At 57.1% G+C, this 26730-nt stretch overlaps 1 pseudogene; it reads left to right on the top strand.

The window, feature by feature from the left end:
• The window catches only part of LOC142908396 (hexokinase-4-like), a 31478-nt pseudogene extending 7412 nt beyond the window's left edge, over window positions 1–24066 (top strand).
• Window positions 24067–26730: the final 2664 nt, after the last annotated feature.

Raw genomic sequence — 26730 nt, 5'->3', positions numbered from 1 at the left:
GAGACACAGAGAGACACACGGAGAGACACGCCAGAGAGAGACGCGGAGAGAGACACGCGCAGAGAGACACGCAGAGACACGGGGAGAGAGACACAGAGACACAGAGAGACACACGGAGAGACACGCCAGAGAGACGCGGAGAGAGACACGCGCAGAGAGACACGCAGAGACACGGGGAGAGAGACACAGAGACACAGAGAGACACACGGAGAGACACGCCAGAGAGAGACGCGGAGAGAGACACGCGCAGAGAGACACGCAGAGACACGGGGAGAGAGACACAGAGACACAGAGAGACACACGGAGAGACACGCCAGAGAGACGCAGAGAGACACGGAGAGACACAGAGACACGCAGAGACGCAGAGACAGAGAGACACGCAGAGACACGCAGAGACACAGAGACACAGAGAGACACGGAGAGAGACACGCCAGAGAGACACGCAGAGAGACACGCAGAGACACGCAGAGACACAGAGACACAGAGAGACACGGAGAGAGACACGCAGAGACACGGGGAGAGAGACACGGAGAGACACAGAGAGACACACGGAGAGACACGCCAGAGAGACGCGGAGAGAGACACGGAGAGACACAGAGACACGCAGAGACGCAGAGACAGAGAGACACGCAGAGACACGCAGAGACACAGAGACACAGAGAGACACGGAGAGAGACACGCCAGAGAGACACGCAGAGAGACACGCAGAGACACGCAGAGACACAGAGACACAGAGAGACACGGAGAGACACGCAGAGACACGCAGAGAGACACGGAGAGAGACACAGAGACACAGAGAGACACGCAGAGAGACACGGAGAGAGACACGCAGAGAGACACGCGCAGAGAGACACGCAGAGACACGGGGAGAGAGACACAGAGACACAGAGAGACACACGGAGAGACACGCCAGAGAGACGCGGAGAGAGACACGGAGAGACACAGAGACACGCAGAGACGCAGAGACAGAGAGACACGCAGAGACACGCAGAGACACAGAGACACGCAGAGAGACACGGAGAGACACAGAGACACAGAGAGACACACGGAGAGACACGCCAGAGAGACGCAGAGAGACACGGAGAGACACAGAGACACGCAGAGACGCAGAGACAGAGAGACACGCAGAGACACGCAGAGACACAGAGACACAGAGAGACACGGAGAGACACGCAGAGACACGCAGAGAGACACGGAGAGAGACACAGAGACACAGAGAGACACGCAGAGAGACACGGAGAGAGACACGCAGAGAGACACGCGCAGAGAGACACACGCAGAGAGACACGGAGAGACACAGAGACACAGAGAGACACACGGAGAGACACGCCAGAGAGACGCGGAGAGAGACACGGAGAGACACAGAGACACGCAGAGACGCAGAGACAGAGAGACACGCAGAGACACGCAGAGACACAGAGACACAGAGAGACACGGAGAGAGACACGCCAGAGAGACACGCAGAGAGACATGCAGAGACACGCAGAGACACAGAGACACAGAGAGACACGGAGAGACACGCAGAGACACGCAGAGAGACACGGAGAGAGACACAGAGACACAGAGAGACACACGGAGAGACACGCCAGAGAGACGCGGAGAGAGACACGGAGAGACACAGAGACACGCAGAGACGCAGAGACAGAGAGACACGCAGAGACACGCAGAGACACAGAGACACAGAGAGACACGGAGAGAGACACGCCAGAGAGACACGCAGAGAGACACGCAGAGACACGCAGAGACACAGAGACACAGAGAGACACGGAGAGACACGCAGAGACACGCAGAGAGACACGGAGAGAGACACAGAGACACAGAGAGACACACGGAGAGACACGCCAGAGAGACGCGGAGAGAGACACGGAGAGACACAGAGACACGCAGAGACGCAGAGACAGAGAGACACGCAGAGACACGCAGAGACACAGAGACACAGAGAGACACGGAGAGAGACACGCCAGAGAGACACGCAGAGAGACACGCAGAGACACGCAGAGACACAGAGACACAGAGAGACACGGAGAGACACGCAGAGACACGCAGAGAGACACGGAGAGAGACACAGAGACACAGAGAGACACGCAGAGAGACACGGAGAGAGACACGCAGAGAGACACGCGCAGAGAGACACACGCAGAGAGACACGGAGAGACACACAGAGAGACGCAGAGAGACACGCGCAGAGAGACACACGCAGAGAGACACGCAGAGAGACACAGAGAGAGACACGCAGAGAGACACGCAGAGAGAGACACGCAGAGAGACACGCAGAGAGACACACGCAGAGAGACACAGAGACACAGAGAGACACACGGAGAGAGACACGCAGAGAGACACGCGCAGAGACACGCAGAGAGACGCGGAGAGAGACACGCAGAGAGACACGCAGAGAGACACGCCAGAGAGACACGCAGAGAGACACGGAGAGACACGGAGAGACACGGAGAGAGAGACACACACAGAGAGACGCAGAGAGAGACACGCAGAGAGACACGCAGAGACACGGGGAGAGAGACACAGAGACACAGAGAGACACACGCAGAGAGACACGCGGAGAGACACGGAGAGAGAGACACACACAGAGAGACGCAGAGAGAGACACGCAGAGAGACACGCAGAGACACGGGGAGAGAGACACAGAGAGACACACGCAGAGAGACACGCAGAGAGACACGCAGAGAGACACGCAGAGAGACACAGAGAGACACGCAGAGAGACACGGAGAGAGACACGCAGAGACACGCAGAGAGACACGGAGAGAGACACGCAGAGACACGCAGAGAGACACGGAGAGAGACACGGAGAGAGACACGCCAGAGAGACGCGCAGAGAGACACACGCAGAGAGACACGCAGAGAGACACGCAGAGAGACACGGAGAGAGACACGCAGAGAGACACGGAGAGAGACACGCAGAGAGACACGCAGAGACACGCAGAGAGACACGGAGAGAGACACGCAGAGAGACACGCAGAGAGACACGCAGAGACATGCAGAGAGACACGGAGAGAGACACGCAGAGAGACACGCAGAGAGACACGGAGAGAGACACGCAGAGAGACACGGAGAGAGACACGCAGAGACACGGAGAGACACAGAGACACACGGAGACACGCGCAGAGACACGCAGAGACACACGGAGACACGCAGAGAGACACACGCAGAGACACGCAGACACGCGCAGAGACACGCAGAGACACGCGGAGAGACACACAGAGACACAGAGAGACACGCGCAGAGACACACGCAGAGAGACAAGCGCAGACACACGCAGAGACACGCAGACACGCAGATACACGCAGAGACACACAGAGACACACAGAGACACACGCAGACACGCGCAGAGACACGCAGACACGCGGAGACGCACAGACACACGCAGACACACACAGACACACACAGACACACACAGAGATACGCGCAGACACGCAGAGACACGCGGAGACGCACAGAGACACGCAGACACACGCAGACACGCAAACACGCGCAGAAACGCGCGCAGAGACACGCAGAGACACGAGCAGACACACACAGAGACACGCTCTAACACTGTGACCCCCATCTCTAACACTGTGACCCCCATCTCTAACACTGTGACCCCCATCTCTAACACTGTGACCCCCATCTCTAGCACTGTGACCCCCATCTCTAACACTGTGACCCCCATCTCTAACACTGTGACCCCCATCTCTAACACTGTGACCCCCATCTCTAACACTGTGACCCCCATCTCTAGCACTGTGACCCCCATCTCTAACACTGTGACCCCCATCTCTAACACTGTGACCCCCATCTCTAGCACTGTGACCCCCATCTCTAACACTGTGACCCCCATCTCTAACACTGTGACCCCCATCTCTAGCACTGTGACCCCCATCTCTAACACTGTGACCCCCATCTCTAACACTGTGACCCCCATCTCTAACACTGTGACCCCCATCTCTAACACTGTGACCCCCATCTCTAGCACTGTGACCCCCATCTCTAACACTGTGACCCCCATCTCTAACACTGTGACCCCCATCTCTAACACTGTGACCCCCATCTCTAACACTGTGACCCCCATCTCTAGCACTGTGACCCCCATCTCTAACACTGTGACCCCCATCTCTAACACTGTGACCCCCATCTCTAGCACTGTGACCCCCATCTCTAACACTGTGACCCCCATCTCTAACACTGTGACCCCCATCTCTAGCACTGTGACCCCCATCTCTAACACTGTGACCCCCATCTCTAACACTGTGACCCCCATCTCTAACACTGTGACCCCCATCTCTAGCACTGTGACCCCCATCTCTAACACTGTGACCCCCATCTCTAGCACTGTGACCCCCATCTCTAACACTGTGACCCCCATCTCTAACACTGTGACCCCCATCTCTAGCACTGTGACCCCCATCTCTAACACTGTGACCCCCATCTCTAACACTGTGACCCCCATCTCTAGCACTGTGACCCCCATTTCTAACACTGTGACCCCCATCTCTAGCACTGTGACCCCCATCTCTAACACTGTGACCCCCATCTCTAACACTGTGACCCCCATCTCTAGCACTGTGACCCCCATCTCTAACACTGTGACCCCCATCTCTAACACTGTGACCCCCATCTCTAACACTGTGACCCCCATCTCTAACACTGTGACCCCCATCTCTAGCACTGTGACCCCCATCTCTAACACTGTGACCCCCATCTCTAACACTGTGACCCCCATCTCTAGCACTGTGACCCCCATCTCTAACACTGTGACCCCCATCTCTAACACTGTGACCCCCATCTCTAGCACTGTGACCCCCATCTCTAACACTGTGACCCCCATCTCTAACACTGTGACCCCCATCTCTAGCACTGTGACCCCCATCTCTAACACTGTGACCCCCATCTCTAACACTGTGACCCCCATCTCTAACACTGTGACCCCCATCTCTAACACTGTGACCCCCATCTCTAGCACTGTGACCCCCATCTCTAACACTGTGACCCCCATCTCTAGCACTGTGACCCCCATCTCTAACACTGTGACCCCCATCTCTAGCACTGTGACCCCCATCTCTAGCACTGTGACCCACCCCATCTCTAACACTGTGACCCCCATCTCTAGCACTGTGACCCCCATCTCTAGCACTGTGACCCCCATCTCTAACACTGTGACCCCCATCTCTAGCACTGTGACCCCCATCTCTAACACTGTGACCCCCATCTCTAGCACTGTGACCCCCATCTCTAGCACTGTGACCCCCATCTCTAACACTGTGACCCCCATCTCTAACAATGTGACCCCCATCTCTAGCACTGTGACCCCCATCTCTAACACTGTGACCCCCATCTCTAGCACTGTGACCCCCATCTCTAGCACTGTGACCCCCATCTCTAGCACTGTGACCCCCCCATCTCTAGCACTGTGACCCCCCCATCTCTAACACTGTGACCCCCCCATCTCTAACACTGTGACCCCCATCTCTAACACTGTGACCCCCATCTCTAACACTGTGACCCCCATCTCTAACACTGTGACCCCCATCTCTAACACTGTGACCCCCATCTCTAGCACTGTGACCCCCATCTCTAACACTGTGACCCCCATCTCTAGCACTGTGACCCCCATCTCTAACACTGTGACCCCCATCTCTAGCACTGTGACCCCCATCTCTAACACTGTGACCCCATCTCTAGCACTGTGACCCCCATCTCTAACACTGTGACCCCCATCTCTAGCACTGTGACCCCCATCTCTAACACTGTGACCCCCATCTCTAGCACTGTGACCCCCATCTCTAGCACTGTGACCCCCATCTCTAACACTGTGACCCCCATCTCTAACACTGTGACCCCCATCTCTAGCACTGTGACCCCCATCTCTAACACTGTGACCCCCATCTCTAGCACTGTGACCCCCATCTCTAGCACTGTGACCCCCATCTCTAACACTGTGACCCCCATCTCTAACACTGTGACCCCCATCTCTAACACTGTGACCCCCCCATCTCTAACACTGTGACCCCCATCTCTAACACTGTGACCCCCATCTCTACCACTGTGACCCCCCCATCTCTAACACTGTGACCCCCCCATCTCTAACACTGTGACCCCCATCTCTAACACTGTGACCCCCATCTCTACCACTGTGACCCCCATCTCTAGCACTGTGACCCCCCCATCTCTAACACTGTGACCCCCATCTCTAACACTGTGACCCCCATCTCTACCACTGTGACCCCCCCATCTCTAACACCGTGACCCCCCCATCTCTAACACTGTGACCCCCATCTCTAACACTGTGACCCCCATCTCTAACACTGTGACCCCCATCTCTAACACTGTGACCCCCATCTCTAACACTGTGACCCCCATCTCTAGCACTGTGACCCCCATCTCTAACACTGTGACCCCCATCTCTAGCACTGTGACCCCCATCTCTAACACTGTGACCCCCATCTCTAGCACTGTGACCCCCATCTCTAACACTGTGACCCCCATCTCTAGCACTGTGACCCCCATCTCTAACACTGTGACCCCCATCTCTAGCACTGTGACCCCCATCTCTAACACTGTGACCCCCATCTCTAGCACTGTGACCCCCATCTCTAACACTGTGACCCCCATCTCTAGCACTGTGACCCCCATCTCTAGTACTGTGACCCCCATCTCTAACACTGTGACCCCCATCTCTATCACTGTGACCCCCATCTCTAGCACTGTGACCCCCATCTCTAACACTGTGACCCCCATCTCTAACACTGTGACCCACATCTCTAGCACTGTGACCCCCATCTCTAGCACTGTGACCCCCATCTCTAACACCATGACCCCCATCTCTAGCACTGTGACCCCCATCTCTAGCACCGTGACCCCCATCTCTAACACTGTGACCCCCATCTCTAACACAGTGACCCCCATCTCTAGCACTGTGACCCCCATCTCTAGCACTGTGACCCACCCCATCTCTAACACTGTGACCCCCATCTCTCGCACTGTGACCCCCATCTCTAGCACTGTGACCCCCATCTCTAACACCGTGACCCCCATCTCTAACATTGTGACCCCCATCTCTATCACCGTGACCCCCATCTCTAGCACTGTGACCCCCATCTCTAACACCATGACCCCCATCTCTAACATTGTGACCCCCATCTCTAGCACCGTGACCCCCATCTCTAACACTGTGACCCCCATCTCTAACACAGTGACCCCCATCTCTAGCACTGTGACCCCCATCTCTAGCACTGTGACCCACCCCATCTCTAACACTGTGACCCCCATCTCTCGCACTGTGACCCCCATCTCTAGCACTGTGACCCCCATCTCTAACACCGTGACCCCCATCTCTAACACTGTGACCCCCATCTCTAACACCGTGACCCCCATCTCTAGCACTGTGACCCCCATCTCTAACACTGTGACCCCACATCTCTAGCACTGTGACCCCCATCTCTAGCACTGTGACCCACATCTCTAGCACTGTGACCCACCCCATCTCTAACACTGTGACCCCCATCTCTCGCACTGTGACCCCCATCTCTAGCACTGTGACCCCCATCTCTAACACTGTGACCCCCATCTCTAACACTGTGACCCCCATCTCTAGCACTGTGACCCCCATCTCTAACACTGTGACCCCCATCTCTAACATTGTGACCCCCATCTCTAGCACTGTGACCCCCATCTCTAACACCGTGACCCCCATCTCTAACACTGTGACCCCCATCTCTAGCACCGTGACCCCCATCTCTAACACCCCCCTCCTCCCCCGCGTCTCCTCGCACACAGAGAACGGAGATTTCCTCGCCCTGGACCTGGGCGGTACGAACTTCCGCGTTCTCCTCGTCCGGATCCGGAGCGGTCAACGCTGCGGCGTTGCCATGGACAACCGAATCTTCTCCATCCCGCCCGCCATCATGCACGCCACGGGAGAACAGGTACCGCCCACCCCACGCGGTGACCCGGTGACCCTGTGACCCCGGTGGCGTGGTGACCTTGTGACCCCGGTGTCGTGGTGACCTTGTGACCCCGGTGTCGTGGTGACCTTGTGACCCCAGTGGCGTGGTGACCTTGTCACCCGGTGGCATGGTGACCTTGTGACCCGGTGGCGTGGTGACCTTGTGACCTTGTAGCATGGTGACCTTGTGACCAGGCAGAATGGTGACCTTGTGACCTGGCAGAATGGTGACCTTGTGACCTGGTGGCGTGCTGACCTTGTGACCCGGTGGCATGCTGACCTTGTGACCCGGTGGCATGGTGACCTTGTGACCTGGCAGAATGGTGACCTTGTGACCTGGTGGTGTGGTGACCTTGTGACCTGGTGGTGTGGTGACCTTGTAGCATGGTGACCTTGTGACCTGGCAGAATGGTGACCTTGCGACCTGGTGGCACGGTGACCTTGTGACCCTGTAGCATAGTGACCTTGTGACCTTGTAGCATGGTGACCTTGTGACCTGGTGACGTGGTGACCTTGTGACCTGGTGGTGTGGTGACCTTGTGACCTGGTGGCGTGCTGACCTTGTGACCTTGCAGCACGGTGACCTTGTGACCTGGCAGAATGGTGACCTTGTGACCTGGTGGCGTGCTGACCTTGTGACCTTGTAGCATGGTGACCTCGTGACCCGCAACCCCAGTGACCTGAGTACCCGACGGACGTGTGACCAGATGCCCCGTGGTGTCCCGATGACCTCGTGACCCCGGTGACCTCTTGACCCCCCCCCCCCCAGCTGTTTGACCACATCGTGTCCTGCGTGGCCGAGTTCCTGCACGCCAAGGGCATCGCCGCCCAGAGACTGCCCCTGGGGTTCACCTTCTCCTTCCCCTGTCGCCAGGGCAGGCTGGACCAGGTGGGTGGTGGGTGGGTGGAGTGGGGGGAGAGTGGGGGGGATTGGTGGGGGGGGGGGGGTGTGGAGAGACAAAGACGGACAGGCAGGGCGTGGTGCTGGTCACTGTGGCAGCCTCCTGCTAACAGCGCTCGCCCCAACAGTCTGTTGACATGAACACGTGGGGGACCCTTTGTCTGTGTGTGTGTCTGTGTGTGTGTCTGTGTGTGTCTGTGTGTGTCTGTGTGTCTGTGTGTGTCTGTGTGTGTGTGTCTGTGTGTGTGTGTGTCTGTGTGTGTGTCTGTGTGTATGTCTGTGTGTGTGTATGTCTGTGTGTGTGTGTGTCTGTGTGTGTGTGTGTCTGTGTGTGTGTCTGTGTGTGTGTGTCTGTGTGTGTGTGTGTGTCTGTGTGTGTGTCTGTGTGTGTGTCTGTGTGTGTGTCTGTGTGTGTATGTGTGTGTGTGTATGTGTGTGTGTCTGTGTCTGTATGTGTGTGTCTGTGTGTATGTGTGTCTGTGTGTGTGTGTCTGTGTGTGAGTGTCTCTGTGTGTGTGTGTCTGTGTGTGTGTGTGTCTGTGTGTGTGTGTCTGTGTGTGAGTCTGTGTGTGTCTGTGTCCGATAGTGTAGCGGTTAGCGCTACGCTGCGCTACGAACCTGGCGACCCGGGTTCGATTCCCGCTCACGGCCAACACCAGTTGACGATTATCTGAACCGGTCCCGGGCCTCCGCTAGGTCGACTCAGCCTCAAATGAGTACCTGGTGCGGTGTGTCGTAAACATCGCCACTGGGGAGACAAAGGCGGTCGGGCGTGGTGCTGGCCACCCACCCCCTCGTGTACCGTTACCGGCCTTCATAGGTGCTGCTCGCTAACAGCAGCACTTGCCCCTACAGTGTGTTAAGGCTACACGGGGGGTCTTTGTCTTTGTGCAGGGTATCCTCCTGAAGTGGACTAAAGGCTTCAAGGCGTCCGGCTGCGAGGGCAAGGACGTCGTCACCCTCCTGCGGGAGGCCGTCAAACGACGCAACGTACGTACAGACAAAGCTCCCCCAGGTAGCCGCGAGTGAGTGACCCCGCGAGTGACCCCGTGAGTGACCCCGTGAGTGACCCCGTGACCCAGTGAGTGACCCCGTGAGTGACCCCGCGAGTGACCCCGCGAGTGACCCCGCGAGTGACCCCGCGAGTGACCCCGCGAGTGACCCCGTGACCCAGTGAGTGACCCCGCGAGTGACCCCGTGAGTGACCCCGTGAGTGACCCCGTGACCCAGTGAGTGACCCCGTGAGTGACCCCGTGAGTGACCCCGCGAGTGACCCCGTGAGTGACCCCGCGAGTGACCCCGCGAGTGACCCCGCGAGTGACCCCGCGAGTGACCCCGTGACCCCGTGAGTGTCTCCGTGAGTGTCTCCGTGAGTGACCCCGCGAGTGACCCCGCGAGTTACCCCGTGACCCTGTGAGTGACCCCGTGAGTGACCCTGTGACCCCACGAGTGACCCCGCGAGTGACCCCGCGAGTGACCCCGCGAGTTACCCCGCGAGTGACCCCGTGACCCCGTGAGTGTCTCCGTGAGTGACCCCGTGAGTGTCTCTGTGAGTGACCCCGTGAGTGCCTCCGTGAGTGACCCTGTGAGTGACCCTGTGACCCCACGAGTGACCCCGTGAGTGACCCCGTGAGTGACCCCGTGACCCCGCGAGTGACCCCGCGAGTGACCCCGTGACCCCGTGAGTGACCCCGTTTCCTCCCCCTCCCCCCCTCCCCTCCCCTCCCCCCCCCCAAGGAGTTCGACGTGGACGTGGTGGCGGTGGTGAACGACACAGTGGGCACCATGATGACATGCGGCTACGAAGACCCCAACTGCGAGATCGGACTCATCGTGGGTGAGTACTCGTCCTGGTACCTGGGTGAGTACTCGTACTGGTACCTGGGTGAGTACTCGTCCTGGTACCTGGGTGAGTACTCGTCCTGGTACCTGGGTGAGTATTCGTCCTGGTACCTGGGTGAGTACTCGTCCTGGTACCTGGGTGAGTACTCGTACTGGTACCTGGGTGAGTACTCGTACTGGTACCTGGGTGAGTACTCGTACTGGTCCCTGGGTGAGTACTCGTACTGGTACCTGGGTGAGTACTCGTACTGGTACCTGGGTGAGTACTCGTACTGGTACCTGGGTGAGTACTCGTACTGGTACCTGGGTGAGTACTCGTACTGGTACCTGGGTGAGTACTCGTACTGGTACCTGGGTTAGTACTCGTCCTGGTACCTGGGTGAGTACTCGTACTGGTCCCTGCGTGAGTACTCGTCCTGGTACCTGGGTGAGTACTCGTCCTGGTACCTGGGTGAGTACTCGTCCTGGTACCTGGGTGAGTACTCGTCCTGGTACCTGGGTGAGTACTCGTCCTGGTACCTGGGTGAGTACTCGTGCTGGTACCTGCGTGAGTACTCGTCCTGGTCCCTGGGTGAGTACTCGTACTGGTACCTGGGTGAGTACTCGTACTGGTACCTGGGTGAGTACTCGTCCTGGTACCTGGGTGAGTACTCGTCCTGGTACCTGGGTGAGTACTCGTACTGGTACCTGGGTGAGTACTCGTCCTGGTACCTGGGTGAGTACTCGTACTGGTACCTGGGTGAGTACTCGTCCTGGTACCTGGGTGAGTACTCGTACTGGTACCTGGGTGAGTACTCGTCCTGGTACCTGGGTGAGTACTCGTACTGGTACCTGGGTGAGTACTCGTCCTGGTACCTGGGTGAGTACTCGTCCTGGTCCCTGGGTGAGTACTCGTACTGGTACCTGGGTGAGTACTCGTACTGGTACCTGGGTGAGTACTCCTACTGGTACCTGGGTGAGTACTCGTACTGGTACCTGGGTGAGTACTCGTCCTGGTCCCTGGGTGAGTACTCGTACTGGTACCTGGGTGAGTACTCGTACTGGTACCTGGGTGAGTACTCGTCCTGGTACCTGGGTGAGTACTCGTCCTGGTCCCTGGGTGAGTACTCGTCCTGGTACCTGGGTGAGTACTCGTCCTGGTACCTGGGTGAGTACTCGTCCTGGTACCTGGGTGAGTACTCGTACTGGTACCTGGGTGAGTACTCGTCCTGGTACCTGGGTGAGTACTCGTCCTGGTACCTGGGTGAGTACTCGTCCTGGTACCTGGGTGAGTACTCGTACTGGTACCTGGGTGAGTACTCGTCCTGGTACCTGGGTGAGTACTCGTCCTGGTACCTGGGTGAGTACTCGTACTGGTACCTGGGTGAGTACTCGTCCTGGTACCTGGGTGAGTACTCGTCCTGGTCCCTGGGTGAGTACTCGTACTGGTCCCTGGGTGAGTACTCGTCCTGGTACCTGGGTGAGTACTCGTCCTGGTACCTGGGTGAGTACTCGTACTGGTACCTGGGTGAGTACTCGTACTGGTACCTGGGTGAGTACTCGTACTGGTACCTGGGTGAGTACTCATACTGGTACCTGGGTTAGTACTCGTCCTGGTACCTGGGTGAGTACTCGTACTGGTCCCTGGGTGAGTACTCGTCCTGGTACCTGGGTGAGTACTCGTCCTGGTACCTGGGTGAGTACTCGTCCTGGTACCTGGGTGAGTACTCGTCCTGGTACCTGCGTGAGTACTCGTACTGGTACCTGGGTGAGTACTCGTCCTGGTACCTGGGTGAGTACTCGTCCTGGTACCTGGGTGAGTACTCGTACTGGTACCTGGGTGAGTACTCGTCCTGGTACCTGGGTGAGTACTCGTACTGGTACCTGGGTGAGTACTCGTACTGGTACCTGGGTGAGTACTCGTCCTGGTACCTGGGTGAGTACTCGTCCTGGTCCCTGGGTGAGTACTCGTCCTGGTACCTGGGTGAGTACTCGTACTGGTACCTGGGTGAGTACTCAGCGGTCTGTCACAGGGACTAGTGCTCACTGGGTGAGCACTAGTCCCTGTGACAGACTCGTACTCGGCCTACACCAGGCCCCGTAACAGGCCTCACACTAGGCCTCACATCAGGGCCTCACACCAGGCCCCGTAACAGGCCTCACACCAGGGCCTCACACTAGGCCTCACACCAGGGCCTCACACTAGGCCTCACACTAGGGCCTCACACCAGGGCCTCGCACCAGGCCTCGCACCAGGCCTCACACCAGGCCTCACACTAGGCCTCACACCAGGCCTCACACCAGGCCCCGTAACAGGCCTCACACCAGGGCCTCACACCAGGCCTCACACCAGGCCTCACACCAGGCCTCACACCAGGCCTCATACCAGGCCCCGTACCAGGCCTCACACCAGGCTCCACACCAGGCCTCACACCAGGCCCCGTACCAGGCCTCACACCAGGCCTCACACCAGGCCTCACACCAGGGCCTCACACCAGGCCTCACACCAGGCCTCACACCAGGCCTCACACTAGGCCTCACACCAGGCCTCACACCAGGCCTCACACCAGGCCTCACACTAGGCCTCACACCAGGCCTCACACCAGGCCTCACACCAGGCCTCACACCAGGCCTCACACTAGGCCTCACACTAGGCCTCACACCAGGCCTCACACCAGGCCTCACACTAGGCCTCACACCAGGGCCTCACACCAGGCCCCGTAACAGGCCTCACACCAGGCCTAGGACTAAGCCCCAATGTTGACTCTGACCCCGAGTCCCGATGTTGTGTCTCCGTGTCCACGATGATGTTGATGGTGGCGATGACGTTGATGATGATGGTGGTGGTGGCGATGTTGTTGATAACGTTGATGACGTTGATGATAATCGTGGTGGTGGCGATGTTGATGATGATGTTGATGACGTTGATTAAATGATGGTGGTGACGTTGATGATAACGTTGATGACGTTGATGACAATGGTGGTGGTGGCGATGGTGATGATGTTGATGATGATGGTGTCGATGTTGATGTTGATGGTGGCGATGTTGATGATGGTGGTGGCGATGTTGATGATGATGTTGATGGTGGCGATGTTGATTTTGGCGATGTTGATGATGATGTTGATGGTGGCGATGTTGATGGTGGCGATGTTGATGGTGGCGATGTTGATGATGATGTTGATGGTGGCGATGTTGATGGTGGCGATGTTGATGGTGGCGATGTTGATAATAATCGTGGCGGTGGCGATGTTGATGATGATGTTGATGGTGGCGATGTTGATGATGACGGTGGTGGCGATGTTGATGATGATGATGTTGATGGTGGCGATGTTGATGATGATGTTGATGGTGGCGATGTTGATGATGATGTTGATGGTGGCGATGTTGATGATGGTGGTGGCGATGTTGATGATGATGATGTTGATGGTGGCGATGTTGATGATGGTGGTGGCGATGTTGATGATGATGTTGATGATAATCGTGGCGGTGGCGATGCTGATGATGATGATGTTGATGGTGGCGATGTTGATGACGGTGGTGGTGGCGATGTTGATGATGTTGATGGTGGCGATGTTGATGATGGTGGTGGCGATGTTGATGATGATGTTGATGATAATCGTGGCGGTGGCGATGTTGATGATGATGATGTTGATGGTGGCGATGTTGATGACGGTGGTGGTGGCTGCGCCAGGCACGGGCAGCAACGCGTGCTACATGGAGGAGATGAGCAACGTGGAGCTGGTGGAGGGGGACGAGGGACGGATGTGCATCAACACGGAGTGGGGCGGATTCGGAGACGACGGAGCCCTGGACGACATCCGCACCGAGTTTGACCGCGCCGTAGACGCCGGCTCCCTCAACCCGGGGAAGCAAACGTACGGCTCCCGGCCCCGGCACCGTGGAGTGGGCCCACTCCCATCTCTAGCGCTGTGACCCCCCCATCTCTAGCACTGTGATCCACCCCATCTCTAACACTGTGACCCCCATCTCTAGCACTGTGATCCACCCCATCTCTAGCACTGTGACCCCCATCTCTAGCACTGTGACCCCCATCTCTAGCACTGTGACCCCCATCTCTAGCACTGTGATCCACCCCATCTCTAACACTGTGACCCCCATCTCTAGCACTGTGACCCACATCTCTAGCACTGTGACCCCCATCTCTAGCACTGTGACCCCCATCTCTAGCACTGTGATCCACCCCATCTCTAACACTGTGACCCCCATCTCTAGCACTGTGACCCACATCTCTAGCACTGTGACCCCCATCTCTAGCACTGTGAACCCCATCTCTAACACTGTGACCCCCATCTCTAACACTGTGACCCCCATCTCTAACACTATGACCCCCATCTCTTGCACTGTGACCCCCATCTCTTGCACTGTGACCCCCATCTCTAGCACCGTGACCCCCATCTCTAGCACTGTGACCCCCATCTCTAGCACTGTGACCCCCATCTCTAGCACTGTGACCCCCATCTCTAGCACTGTGACCCCCATCTCTAGCACTGTGACCCCCCCGTCTCTAACACTGTGACCCCCATCTCTAGCACTGTGACCCCCATCTCTAGCACTGTGACCCCCATCTCTAGCACTGTGACCCCCATCTCTAGCGCTGTGACCCCCATCTCTAGCACTGTGACCCCCCCGTCTCTAACACTGTGACCCCCATCTCTAGCACTGTGACCCACATCTCTAGCACTGTGACCCCCATCTCTAGCGCTGTGACCCCCGTCTCTTAACACTGTGACCCCTGCCCCTCCTCCGCCCGTCTCTACTGCCGCAGCTACGAGAAGATGATGAGTGGAATGTATCTGGGGTGAGATCGTTCGCCACGTGCTGCTGGATCTGACCCAGCAGGGCCTCCTCTTCCGGGGCCGGGTCTCTCCCCGGCTGACGCTTCCCGGCATCTTTGAGACCAAGTTCCTGTCCCACATCGAGAGGTGAGAGACTCCCACTCACTCTCTCACTCACTCAGTCACCCTCTCACTCACTCACCCAACCACTCACCCACCCACTCACTCACCCACTCACTCACTCACTCACTCTCTCACTCACTCATTCACCCTCTCACTCATTCACCCTCTCACTCACTCACCCTCTCACTCACTCACTCTCTCACTCACTCACTCACCCTCTCACTCACTCACCCTCTCACTCATTCACCCTCTCACCCACTTACCCACCCACTCACTCACCCAACCACTTACCCAACCACTTACCCACCAACTCACCCACCCACTCACCCACTTACCCACCCACTCACTCACCCACCCATTCACCCAACCACTTACTCACCCACCCACTCACCCACCAACTCACCCACCCACCCACCAACTCACCCACCCACTCACCCACCCACCCACTCACCCACCCACCCACCCACTCACCCACTCACCCACCCACCTCTCTCTCCCACCCACCCACCCACTCTCTCTCGCCACCCACCCACTCTCTCCCACCCACCCACCCACTCACTCCCACCCACCCACCCACTCACTCTCCACCCACTCACTCTCCCACCCACCCACCCACTCTCCCACCCACTCCCACCCACCCACCCACTCTCCCACCCACCCACCCACTCTCCCACCCACCATCAACCCCTCACTCTCCCACCCACTCACTCTCCCCACCCACCCACTCTCCCACCCACTCATCAACCCACTCACTCTCCCACCCACTCACTCTCCCACCCACCCACTCACTCTCCCCACCCACCCACCCACTCACTCTCCCACCCACCCACCCACTCACTCTCCCACCCACCCACCCACCCACTCACCCACCCACCCACCCACTCACCCACCCACCCACTCACCCACTCACCCACCCACCTCTCTCTCCCACCCACCCACCCACCCTCTCTCTCTCCCCCCCCCCACTCTCTCTCCCACCCACCCACCCACCCACTCACTCTCCCACCCACTCACTCTCCCACCCACCCTCCACCCTCCCACCCACTCTCCCACCCACCCACCCACTCCCCACCCATCATCAACCCTCTCACTCTCCCACCCACTCACTCTCCCACCCACCCACCCACCCACTCATCAACCCACTCACTCTCCCACCCACTCACTCTCCCAACCCACCCACCCACTCACTCTCCCACCCACCACCCACTCAATCTCCCACCCCACCCACCCACTCACTCTCCCACCCACCCACCCACTCACTCTCCCACCCACCCACCCACCCACCCACTCACTCTCCCACCCACCCACCCACCCACCTCACTCTCCCACCCACCCACCCACTCACTCTCCCACCCACCCACCCACTCACTCTCCCACCCACCCACCCACTCACTCTCCCACTCACCTACCCACTCACTCTCCCACTCACCTACCCACTCACTCTCCCACCCACCTACCCACTCACCCTCCCACCCACCCACCCACTCACTCTCCCACCCACCCACCCACTCACTCTCCCACCCACCCACTCACTCTCCACCCACCCACTCACCCACCACCCACTCTCTCTCTCACCCACTCTCTCACCCACCCACCCACTCACCCACCCACTCACCCCACCCACCCACTCACCCACTCACCCACCCACTCACCCACTCACCCCCCACCCACTCACCCACCCACCCACTCACCCACCCACCCACCCACTCACCCACTCACCCACCCACTCACCCACTCACCCACCCCACCCACTCACTCTCCCACCCACCCACCCACCCACTCACCTCTCCACCCACCCCACCCACTCACTCTCCCACCCACCCACCCACTCACTCTCCCACCCACCCACCCACTCACTCTCCCACTCACCTACCCACTCACTCTCCCACTCACCTACCCACTCACTCTCCCACCCACCTACCCACTCACTCTCCCACCCACCCACCCACTCACTCTCACCCACCCACCCACTCACTCTCCTCCCACCCCCCACTCACCCACCCACTCACTCCCACCCACCCACCCACTCACCCACTCACCCACCCACTCCCACCCACTCACCCACCCACCCACTCACCCACCCACCCACTCACCCCCTCACTCTCCACCCACCCACCCACTCACTCTCCCACCCACTCATCAACCCACTCACTCTCCCACCCACTCACTCTCCCACCCACCCACCCACTCACTCTCCCACCCACCCACCCACTCACTCTCCCACCCACCCACCCACTCACTCTCCCACCCACCCACCCACTCACTCTCCCACCCACCCACCCACTCACTCTCCCACCCACCCACCCACCCACCCACTCACTCTCCACCCCCACCCACTCACTCTCCCACCCACCCACCCACTCACTCTCCCACCCACCCACCCACTCACTCTCCCACTCACCTACCCACTCACTCTCCCACTCACCTACCCACTCACTCTCCCACCCACCTACCCACTCACTCTCCCACCCACCCACCCACTCACTCTCCCACCCACCCACCCACTCACTCTCCCACCCACCCACTCACCTCCTCCACCCACTCACCCACCCACCCACCCACCCACTCTCCCACCCACTCTCTCTCTCACCCACTCTCTCACCCACCCACCCACTCACCCACCCACCCACTCACCCACCCACCCACTCACCCACTCAACCACCCACTCACTCACCCACTCACCCACTCACCCACCCACCCACCCACTCACCCACCCACCCACTCACCCACCCACCACCCACCCACCCACTCACCCACTCACCCACCCACTCACCCACCCACCCACCCACTCACCCACCCACCCACTCACCCACTCACTCTCCACCCACCCACCCACTCACTCTCCCACCCACCCACCCACTCACTCTCCACCCACCCACCCACTCACTCTCCCACCCACCCACCCACTTACCCACCCACCCACCCACTCACCCACCCACCCACTCTCCCACCCACTCTCTCTCTCACCCACTCTCTCACCCACCCACCCACTCACCCACCCACCCACCCACTCACCCACCCACCCACTCACCCACCCACCCACCCACTCACCCACCCACTCACCCACCCACCCACCCACTCACCCACCCACCCACCCACTCACCCCTCACTCACCCACTCACTCACCCACTCACTCACCCACCCACCCACTCACCCACCCACCCACTCACCCACCCACCCACTCACCCACCCACCCACTCACCCACCCACCCACTCTCTCTCCCACCCACTCTCTCTCTCACTCACCCACCCACCCACTCTCTCTCCCCACCCACCCACCCACTCACCCACCCACCCACTCCCCCACCCACCCACTCCCCCATCCACCCACTCTCTCTCCCACCCACTTTCTCTCTCACTCACCCACCCACCCACTCTCTCACCCACTCACCCTCTCACTCACCGTCCCCACCCACTCACCCACCCACCCACTCACCCACCCACCCACTCACCCACCCACCCACTCACCCACCCACCCACTCACCCACCCACACACTCACCCACCCACTCTCTCTCTCTCTCCCACCCACCCCTCACTCTCCCACCCACCCACCCACTCACTCTCCCACCCACCCACCCACCCACCTCCTCCCACCCACTCACTCTCCCACCCACCCACCCACTCTCCCACCCACCCACCCACTCTCCCACCCACTCTCCCACCCACCCACCCACTCTCCCACCCACTCATCAACCCACTCACTCTCCCCACCCACTCACTCTCCCACCCACCCACTCTCCCCACCCATTCATCAACCCACTCCACTCACTCTCCCACCCACTCACTCTCCCACCCACCCACCCACTCACTCTCCCACCCACCCACCCACTCACTCTCCCACCCACCCACCCACTCACTCTCCCACCCACCCACCCACTCACTCTCCCACCCACCCACCCACTCACTCTCCCACCCACCCACCCACTCACTCTCCCACCCACCCACCCACTCACTCTCCCACCCACCCACCCACTCACTCTCCCACCCACCCACCCACTCACTCTCCCACCCACCCACCCACTACTCTCCCACTCACCTACCCACTCACTCTCCCACTCACCTACCCACTCACTCTCCCACCCACCTACCCACTCACTCTCCCACCCACCCACCCACTCACTCTCCCACCCACCCACCCACTCACTCTCCCACCCACCCACTCACTCTCCACCCACCCACTCACCCACCCACCCACTCACTCTCTCACCCACTCTCTCACCCACCCACCCACTCACCCACCCACCCACTCACCCACTCACCCACCCACTCACCCACTCACCCACCCACCCACCCACTCACCCACCCACCCACTCACCCACCCACCCACCCACTCACCCACTCACCCACCTACTCACCCACTCACCCACCCACCCACCCACTCACCCACCCACCCACTCACCCACTCACTCTCCCACCTACCCACCCACTCACTCTCCCACCCACCCACTCACTCTCCCACCCACCCACCCACCCACTTACCCACCCACCCACTTACCCACCCACCCACCCACTCACCCACCCACCCACCCACCCACTCTCCCACCCACTCTCTCTCTCACCCACTTTCTCACCCACCCACCCACTCACCCACCCACCCACTCACCCACCCACCCACTCACCCACCCACCCACTCACCCACCCACCCACTTACCCACTCACCCACCCACCCACCCACCCACCCACTCACCCACCCACCCACCCACTCACCCACCCACCCACCCACCCACTCACTCACCCACTCACTCACCCACTCACTCACCCACCCACCCACTCACCCACCCACCAACTCACCCACCCACACACTCACCCACCCACCCACTCTCTCTCCCACCCACTCTCTCTCTCACTCACCCACCCACCCACTCTCTCTCCCACCCACCCACCCACTCACCCACCCACCCACTCCCCCACCCACCCACTCCCCCATCCACCCACTCTCTCTCCCACCCACTCTCTCTCACTCACCCACCCACCCACTCTCTCACCCACTCACCCTCTCACCCTCTCACTCACCGTCCCACCCACCCACCCACTCACCCACCCACCCACCCACTCACCCACCCACCCACCCACTCACCCACCCACTCACCCACCCACTCACCCACCCACTCACCCACTCACTCACTCACCCACCCACCCACCCACTCACCCACCCACTCACCCACCAACACACTCACCCACCCACTCTCTCACCCTCTCACCCACTCAACCACCCACCCTCCCTGCCCCCGCAGCGACCGGCTAGCTCTACTCCAGGTGCGCTCCATCCTGCACCAGCTGGGCCTGGAGTCGTCCTGCGAGGACGCGCTCGTGGTGCAGGAGGTGTGCCGGGCGGTGTCCCGGCGTGCCGCTCAGCTGTGCGGTGCCGGGGTCGCCGCCATCGCCACCCGCATGGCGAGGGCACGGGGCCTGGCGCGCATGCGGGTCACCGCCGGGGTGGACGGGACCCTGTACAAGCTGCACCCGCAGTGAGTGTGTACACTGTGTGTGAGTGTGTACACTGTGTGTGAGTGTGAGTGTGTGTACCTGTGTGTGTACCTGTGTGTGTGTACCTGTGTGTGTGTGAGTGTGACTGTGTGTGTGTACCTGTGTGTCAGTGTGTGTGTGTGTACCTGTGTGAGTGTGTGTACCTGTGTGTGTGTGAGTATGTGTGTGTGAGTGTGTACCTGTGTGTGTGTACCTGTGTGTCAGTGTGTGTGTGTGTACCTGTGTGTGTGTGTACCTGTGTGTGTGTGTGTCAGTGTGTGTGTCTGTGTCTGTGTGTGTGTCTGTGTGTGTACCTGTGTGTGTGTGTGACTGTGTGTGTGTGAGTGTGACTGTGTGTGTGTGTCAGTGTGTGAGTGTGTACCTGTGTGTGAGTGTGTACCTGTGTGTGTGTGAGTGTGACTGTGTGTGTGTACCTGTGTGTGTGTCTGTGTGTGTGTGTGTGTACCTGTGTGTGTGTGTGTGTCAGTGTGTGTGTCTGTGTGTGTGTGTGTGTCTGTGTGTGTACCTGTGTGTGTGTGTACCTGTGTGTCAGTGTGTGTGTACCTGTGTGTGTGTGTGTGTACGTGTGTGTGTGTGTACCTGTGTGTGTGTGTGTGTACCTGTGTGTGTGTACCTGTGTGTCAGTGTGTGTGTACCTGTGTGAGTGTGACTGTGTGTGTGTGTGTACCTGTGTGTGTGTACCTGTGTGTGTGTACCTGTGTGTGTGTACCTGTGTGTCAGTGTGTGTGTGTGTACCTGTGTGTGTGTGTGAGTGTGACTGTGTGTGTGTACCTGTGTGTGTGTGAGTGTGACTGTGTGTGTGTACCTGTGTGTGTGTACCTGTGTGTCAGTGTGTGAGTGTGTACCTGTGTGTGTGTGTGAGTATGTGTGTGTACCTGTGTGTGTACCTGTGTGTGTGTACCTGTGTGTCAGTGTGTGTGTGTGTACCTGTGTGTGTGTGTGTGTACCTGTGTGTGTACCTGTGTGTCAGTGTGTGTGTACCTGTGTGTGACTGTGTGTGTGTGTACCTGTGTGTGCGTGTGTGTACCTGTGTGTGTGTGTACCTGTGTGTGTGTGAGTGTGACTGTGTGTGTACCTGTGTGTGTGTCTGTGTGTGTGTCTGTGTGTGTGTCTATGTGTGTCTATGTGTGTCTGTGTGTGTGAGTGTGTCTGTGTGTGCGTGTGTACCTGTGTGTGTGTGTGACTGTGTGTGTGTGTGTACCTGTGTGTGTACCTGTGTGTGTGTGTACCTGTGTGTGTGTCTGTGTGTGTCTGTGTGTGTGTCTGTGTGTCAGTGTGTGTACCTGTGTGTGTACCTGTGTGTGTCTGTGTGTGTCTGTGTGTGTGTCTGTCAGTGTGTGTACCTGTGTGTGTGTACCTGTGTGTTTGTGAGTGTGTACCTGTGTGTGTGTACCTGTGTGTGTGTGAGTGTGTACCTGTGTGTGTGTGTGTGTGTCTGTGTGTGTGTCTGTGTGTGTGTCTGTGTGTGTGTGTACCTGTGTGTGTGTGTGTATCTGTGTGTGTGTGTGTATCTGTGTGTGTGTGTATCTGTGTGTGTGTGTGTATCTGTGTGTGTGTGTGTATCTGTGTGTGTGTGTGTATCTGTGTGTGTGTGTACCTGTGTGTGTGTATATCTGTGTGTGTGTATATCTGTGTGTGTGTATATCTGTGTGTGTGTATATCTGTGTGTGTATGTACCTGTGTGTGTGTATATCTGTGTGTGTATGTACCTGTGTGTATGTACTTGTGTGTGTGTGTCTCTGTGTGTGTGTATGTACCTGTGTGTGTATGTACCTGTGTGTGTGTGTCTGTGTGTGTGTGTGTGTATGTACCTGTTTGTGTATGTACCTGTGTGTGTATGTACCTGTGTGTGTATATATCTATGTGTGTGTACCTGTGTGTGTGTGTGTGTCTGTGTGTGTATGTACCTGTGTGTGTGTACCTGTGTGTGTGTCTCTGTGTGTGTGTGTGTGTGTATGTACCTGTGTGTGTGTGTACCTGTGTGTGTATGTACCTGTGTGTATATCTATGTGTGTGTGTCTCTGTGTGCATGTACCTGTGTGTATATGTACCTGTGTGTGTATATCTGTGTGTGTGCGTGTGTCTCTGTGTGTGTGTGTATGTACCTGTGTGTGTATGTACCTGTGTGTGTATGTACCTGTGTGTGTGTGTGTATCTGTGTGTATATCTATGTGTGTGTGTGTACCTGTGTGTGCGTGTGTGTGTCTCTGTGTGCGTAGCTTTGCCCAGGTGATGCAGCAGACGGTGGAGCTGCTGGCGCCAGAGTGTGACGTCCGCTTCGTCAGCTCAGAGGACGGCAGCGGCAAGGGAGCAGCCCTCATCACCGCTGTGGCGTGCCGGGCACGAGACATGGGGATGCACTGATGCCTCGCTCGCTCACTCACCCACTCACCCACCCACCCACTCGCTCACTCACTCACTCACCCACCCACCCACCCACTCGCTCACCCACCCGCTCACTCGCTCACTCACCCACTCACCCGCTCGCTCGCTCACTCACCCACTCGCTTACTCACTCATCCGCCCACTCACTCACTCGCTCACTCACTCACCCATCCACTCGCTCACTCACTCACTCACCCACCCACTCACCCACTCGCTTACTCACTCACCCGCCCACTCACTCACTCGCTCACTCACTCACCCGCCCACTCACTCACTCGCTCACTCACCCACTCACCCACCCACTCACTCACCCACTCACTCACTCGCTCACTCACCCACTCACCCACCCACTCACCCACTCACTCGCTCACCCACTCACCCATCCACTCGCTCACTCACCCACTCACCCACCCACTCACCCACCCACTCACTCACCCACCCACTCACCCACCCACTCACCCACCCACCCACTCACCCACCCACTCACCCACCCACTCACCCACCCACTCACCCACCCACCCACCGTGTACAGATGGCCCCAACGCGGCCTGCACCGCCACTCTCTTGGTTTTGTAAAAAGTTTGATGAAATTAAAAAACAACTTTGGAGAACAAAAACAAAAACAAAGTAAACGCATTGCGCAAGCTCCTTCGTACACGTCACGGATTGTGGTGGGGGGTGGTGTGGGTGGGGGGGTGTGTGGGTGGGGGGTGGTGTGGGTGGGGGGGTGTGTGGGTGGGGGTGTGGGTGGGTAGGGTGGCTGGTGGGGGCACCCCCAGTGGCAGCTGTCTCTGTGCACCACTCAGCTGACACCAGTAGGGGCTGACCACGTGGTCTCTGTGCACCACTCAGCTGTCACCAGTAGGGGCTGACCACGTGGTCTCTGTGCACCACTCAACTGTCACCAGTAGGGGCTGGCCACGTGGTCTCTGTGCACCACTCAGCTGTCACCAGTAGGGGCTGGCCACGTGGTCTCTGTGCACCACTCAGCTGTCACCAGTAGGGGCTGACCACGTGGTCTCTGTGCACCACTCAGCTGTCACCAGTAGGGGCTAACCACGTGGTCTCTGTGCACCACTCAGCTGTCACCAGTAGGGGCTGGCCACGTGGTCTCTGTGCACCACTCAGCTGTCACCAGTAGGGGCTGACCACGTGGTCTCTGTGCACCACTCAACTGTCACCAGTAGGGGCTGACCACGTGGTCTCTGTGCACCACTCAGCTGTCACCAGTAGGGGCTGACCACGTGGTCTCTGTGCACCACTCAGCTGTCACCAGTAGGGGCTGACCACGTGGTCTCTGTGCACCACTCAGCTGTCACCAGTAGGGGCTGACCACGTGGTCTCTGTGCACCACTCAGCTGTGTAGTGTACAGTGCAGTGTACAGTGTAGTGTGTAGTGTATAGTAGTGTATAGTAGTGTGTAGTGTATCGTAGTGTGTAGTGTATAGTAGTGTATAGTAGTGTATAGTGTAGTGTATAGTGTAGTGTATAGTGTAGTGTATAGTAGTGTTGTGTATAGTAGTGTAGTGTGTAGTGTATAGTAGTGTATAGTGTAGTGTATAGTAGTATGTAGTGTATTGTAGTGTGTAGTGTATAGTAGTGTAGTGTGTAGTGTATAGTAGTGTATAGTGTAGTGTATAGTAGTGTGTAGTGTATAGTAGTGTATAGTGTAGTGTACAGTAGTGTATAGTAGTGTAGTGTATAGTAGGGTATAGTGTAGTGTATAGTGTAGTGTTTAGTAGTGTAGTGTCTAGTTGTATAGTAGTGTAGTGTGCAGTGTATAGTAGTGTAGTGTCTAGTTGTATAGTAGTGTACTGTGTAGTGTATAGTAGTGTAGTGTGTAGTGTATAGTAGTGTAGTGTGTAGTGTTTAGCAGTGTATAGTGTAGTGTATAGTGTAGTGTATAGTAGTGTAGTGTGTAGTGTTTAGCAGTGTATAGTGTAGTGTATAGTAGTGTATAGTGTAGTGTAGTGTGTAGTGTATAGTGTAGTGTATAGTGTAGTGTATAGTGTAGTGTATAGTGTAGTGTATAGTAGTGTATAGTGTAGTGTATAGTGTAGTGTATAGTGTAGTGTAGTAGTGTAGTGTATAGTAGTGTATAGTAGTGTAGTGTGTAGTGTATAGTAGTGTATAGTGTAGTGTATAGTAGTGTATAGTGTAGTGTATAGTGTAGTGTATAGTAGTGTATAGTGTAGTGTATAGTTGTGTATAGTGTATAGTATAGTAGTGTATAGTGTAGTGTGTAGTGTAGAGTAGTGTAGTGTATAGTGTAGTGTATAGTAGTGTAGTGTATAGTAGTGTAGTGTGTAGTGTATAGTAGTGTATAGTAGTGTAGTGTGTAGTGTATAATAGTGTATAGTAGTGTATAGTAGTGTATAGTGTAGTGTATAGTGTAGTGTATAGTAGTGTATAGTGTAGTGTATAGTAGTGTATAGTGTAGTGTATAGTGTAGTGTATAGTAGTGTATAGTGTAGTGTATAGTAGTGTATAGTGTAGTGTATAGTGTAGTGTATAGTAGTGTATAGTGTAGTGTATAGTAGTGTATAGTATAGTGTAGTGTATAGTAGTGTATAGTGTAGTGTATAGTGTAGTGTATAGTGTAGTGTATAGTAGTGTATAGTGTATAGTATAGTCTGTTAATATCGATAAAAGTCTTCAAGAATATCGTTGGACGCTCTCCACATTATCGGTAGACGTATTTCCGGAATTTCAGCAGAACCTACCGGAAGTCCGGAAGATCCCTTCCGGAAGATCAATGAAAGCGGCTTTGATACATTCAGGACGTTACTTAAGAAACGAAATAATGGATAGGCGCTATCAGAAAATATAAAATATTAATTAGCCAATTAAAAAGGCAGCCCTACAGCTAAATTTAATATTTTTCCCCGCAATTACGACGTCTTGGGATACAACGTCTTGCTTGGGGTACGACGTCTTGGGGTACGACGTCTTGGGGTACGACGTCTTGTGGTATGACGTCTTGCTTGGGGTACGACGTCTTGTGGTACGACGTCTTGCTTGGGATAAGACGTCTTGGGATAAGACGTCTTGGGGTACGTCTTGGGGTACGACGTCTTGGGGTACGACGTCTTGGGGTACGACGTCTTGCTGTATGACGTCTTGGGGTACGACGTCTTGGGATAAGACGTCTTGGGGTATGACGTCTTGGGGTACGACGTCTTGGGGTATGACGTCTTGGGGTACGTCTTGGGGTACGACGTCTTGGAGTACAACGTCTTGGGGTACGACGTCTTGCTGTATGACGTCTTGGGGT

This window comes from Petromyzon marinus, assembly GCF_048934315.1.
Source record: "Petromyzon marinus isolate PM22_M1 ecotype Great Lakes invasive population chromosome 83 unlocalized genomic scaffold, UKy_Petmar_22M1.pri1.0 chr83_unloc.3, whole genome shotgun sequence".
Taxonomy (NCBI): Eukaryota; Metazoa; Chordata; class Hyperoartia; order Petromyzontiformes; family Petromyzontidae; genus Petromyzon; species Petromyzon marinus.
The sequence above is the reverse complement of the archived record's forward strand: the minus strand, read 5'-3'. Positions and strand labels throughout refer to the sequence as shown.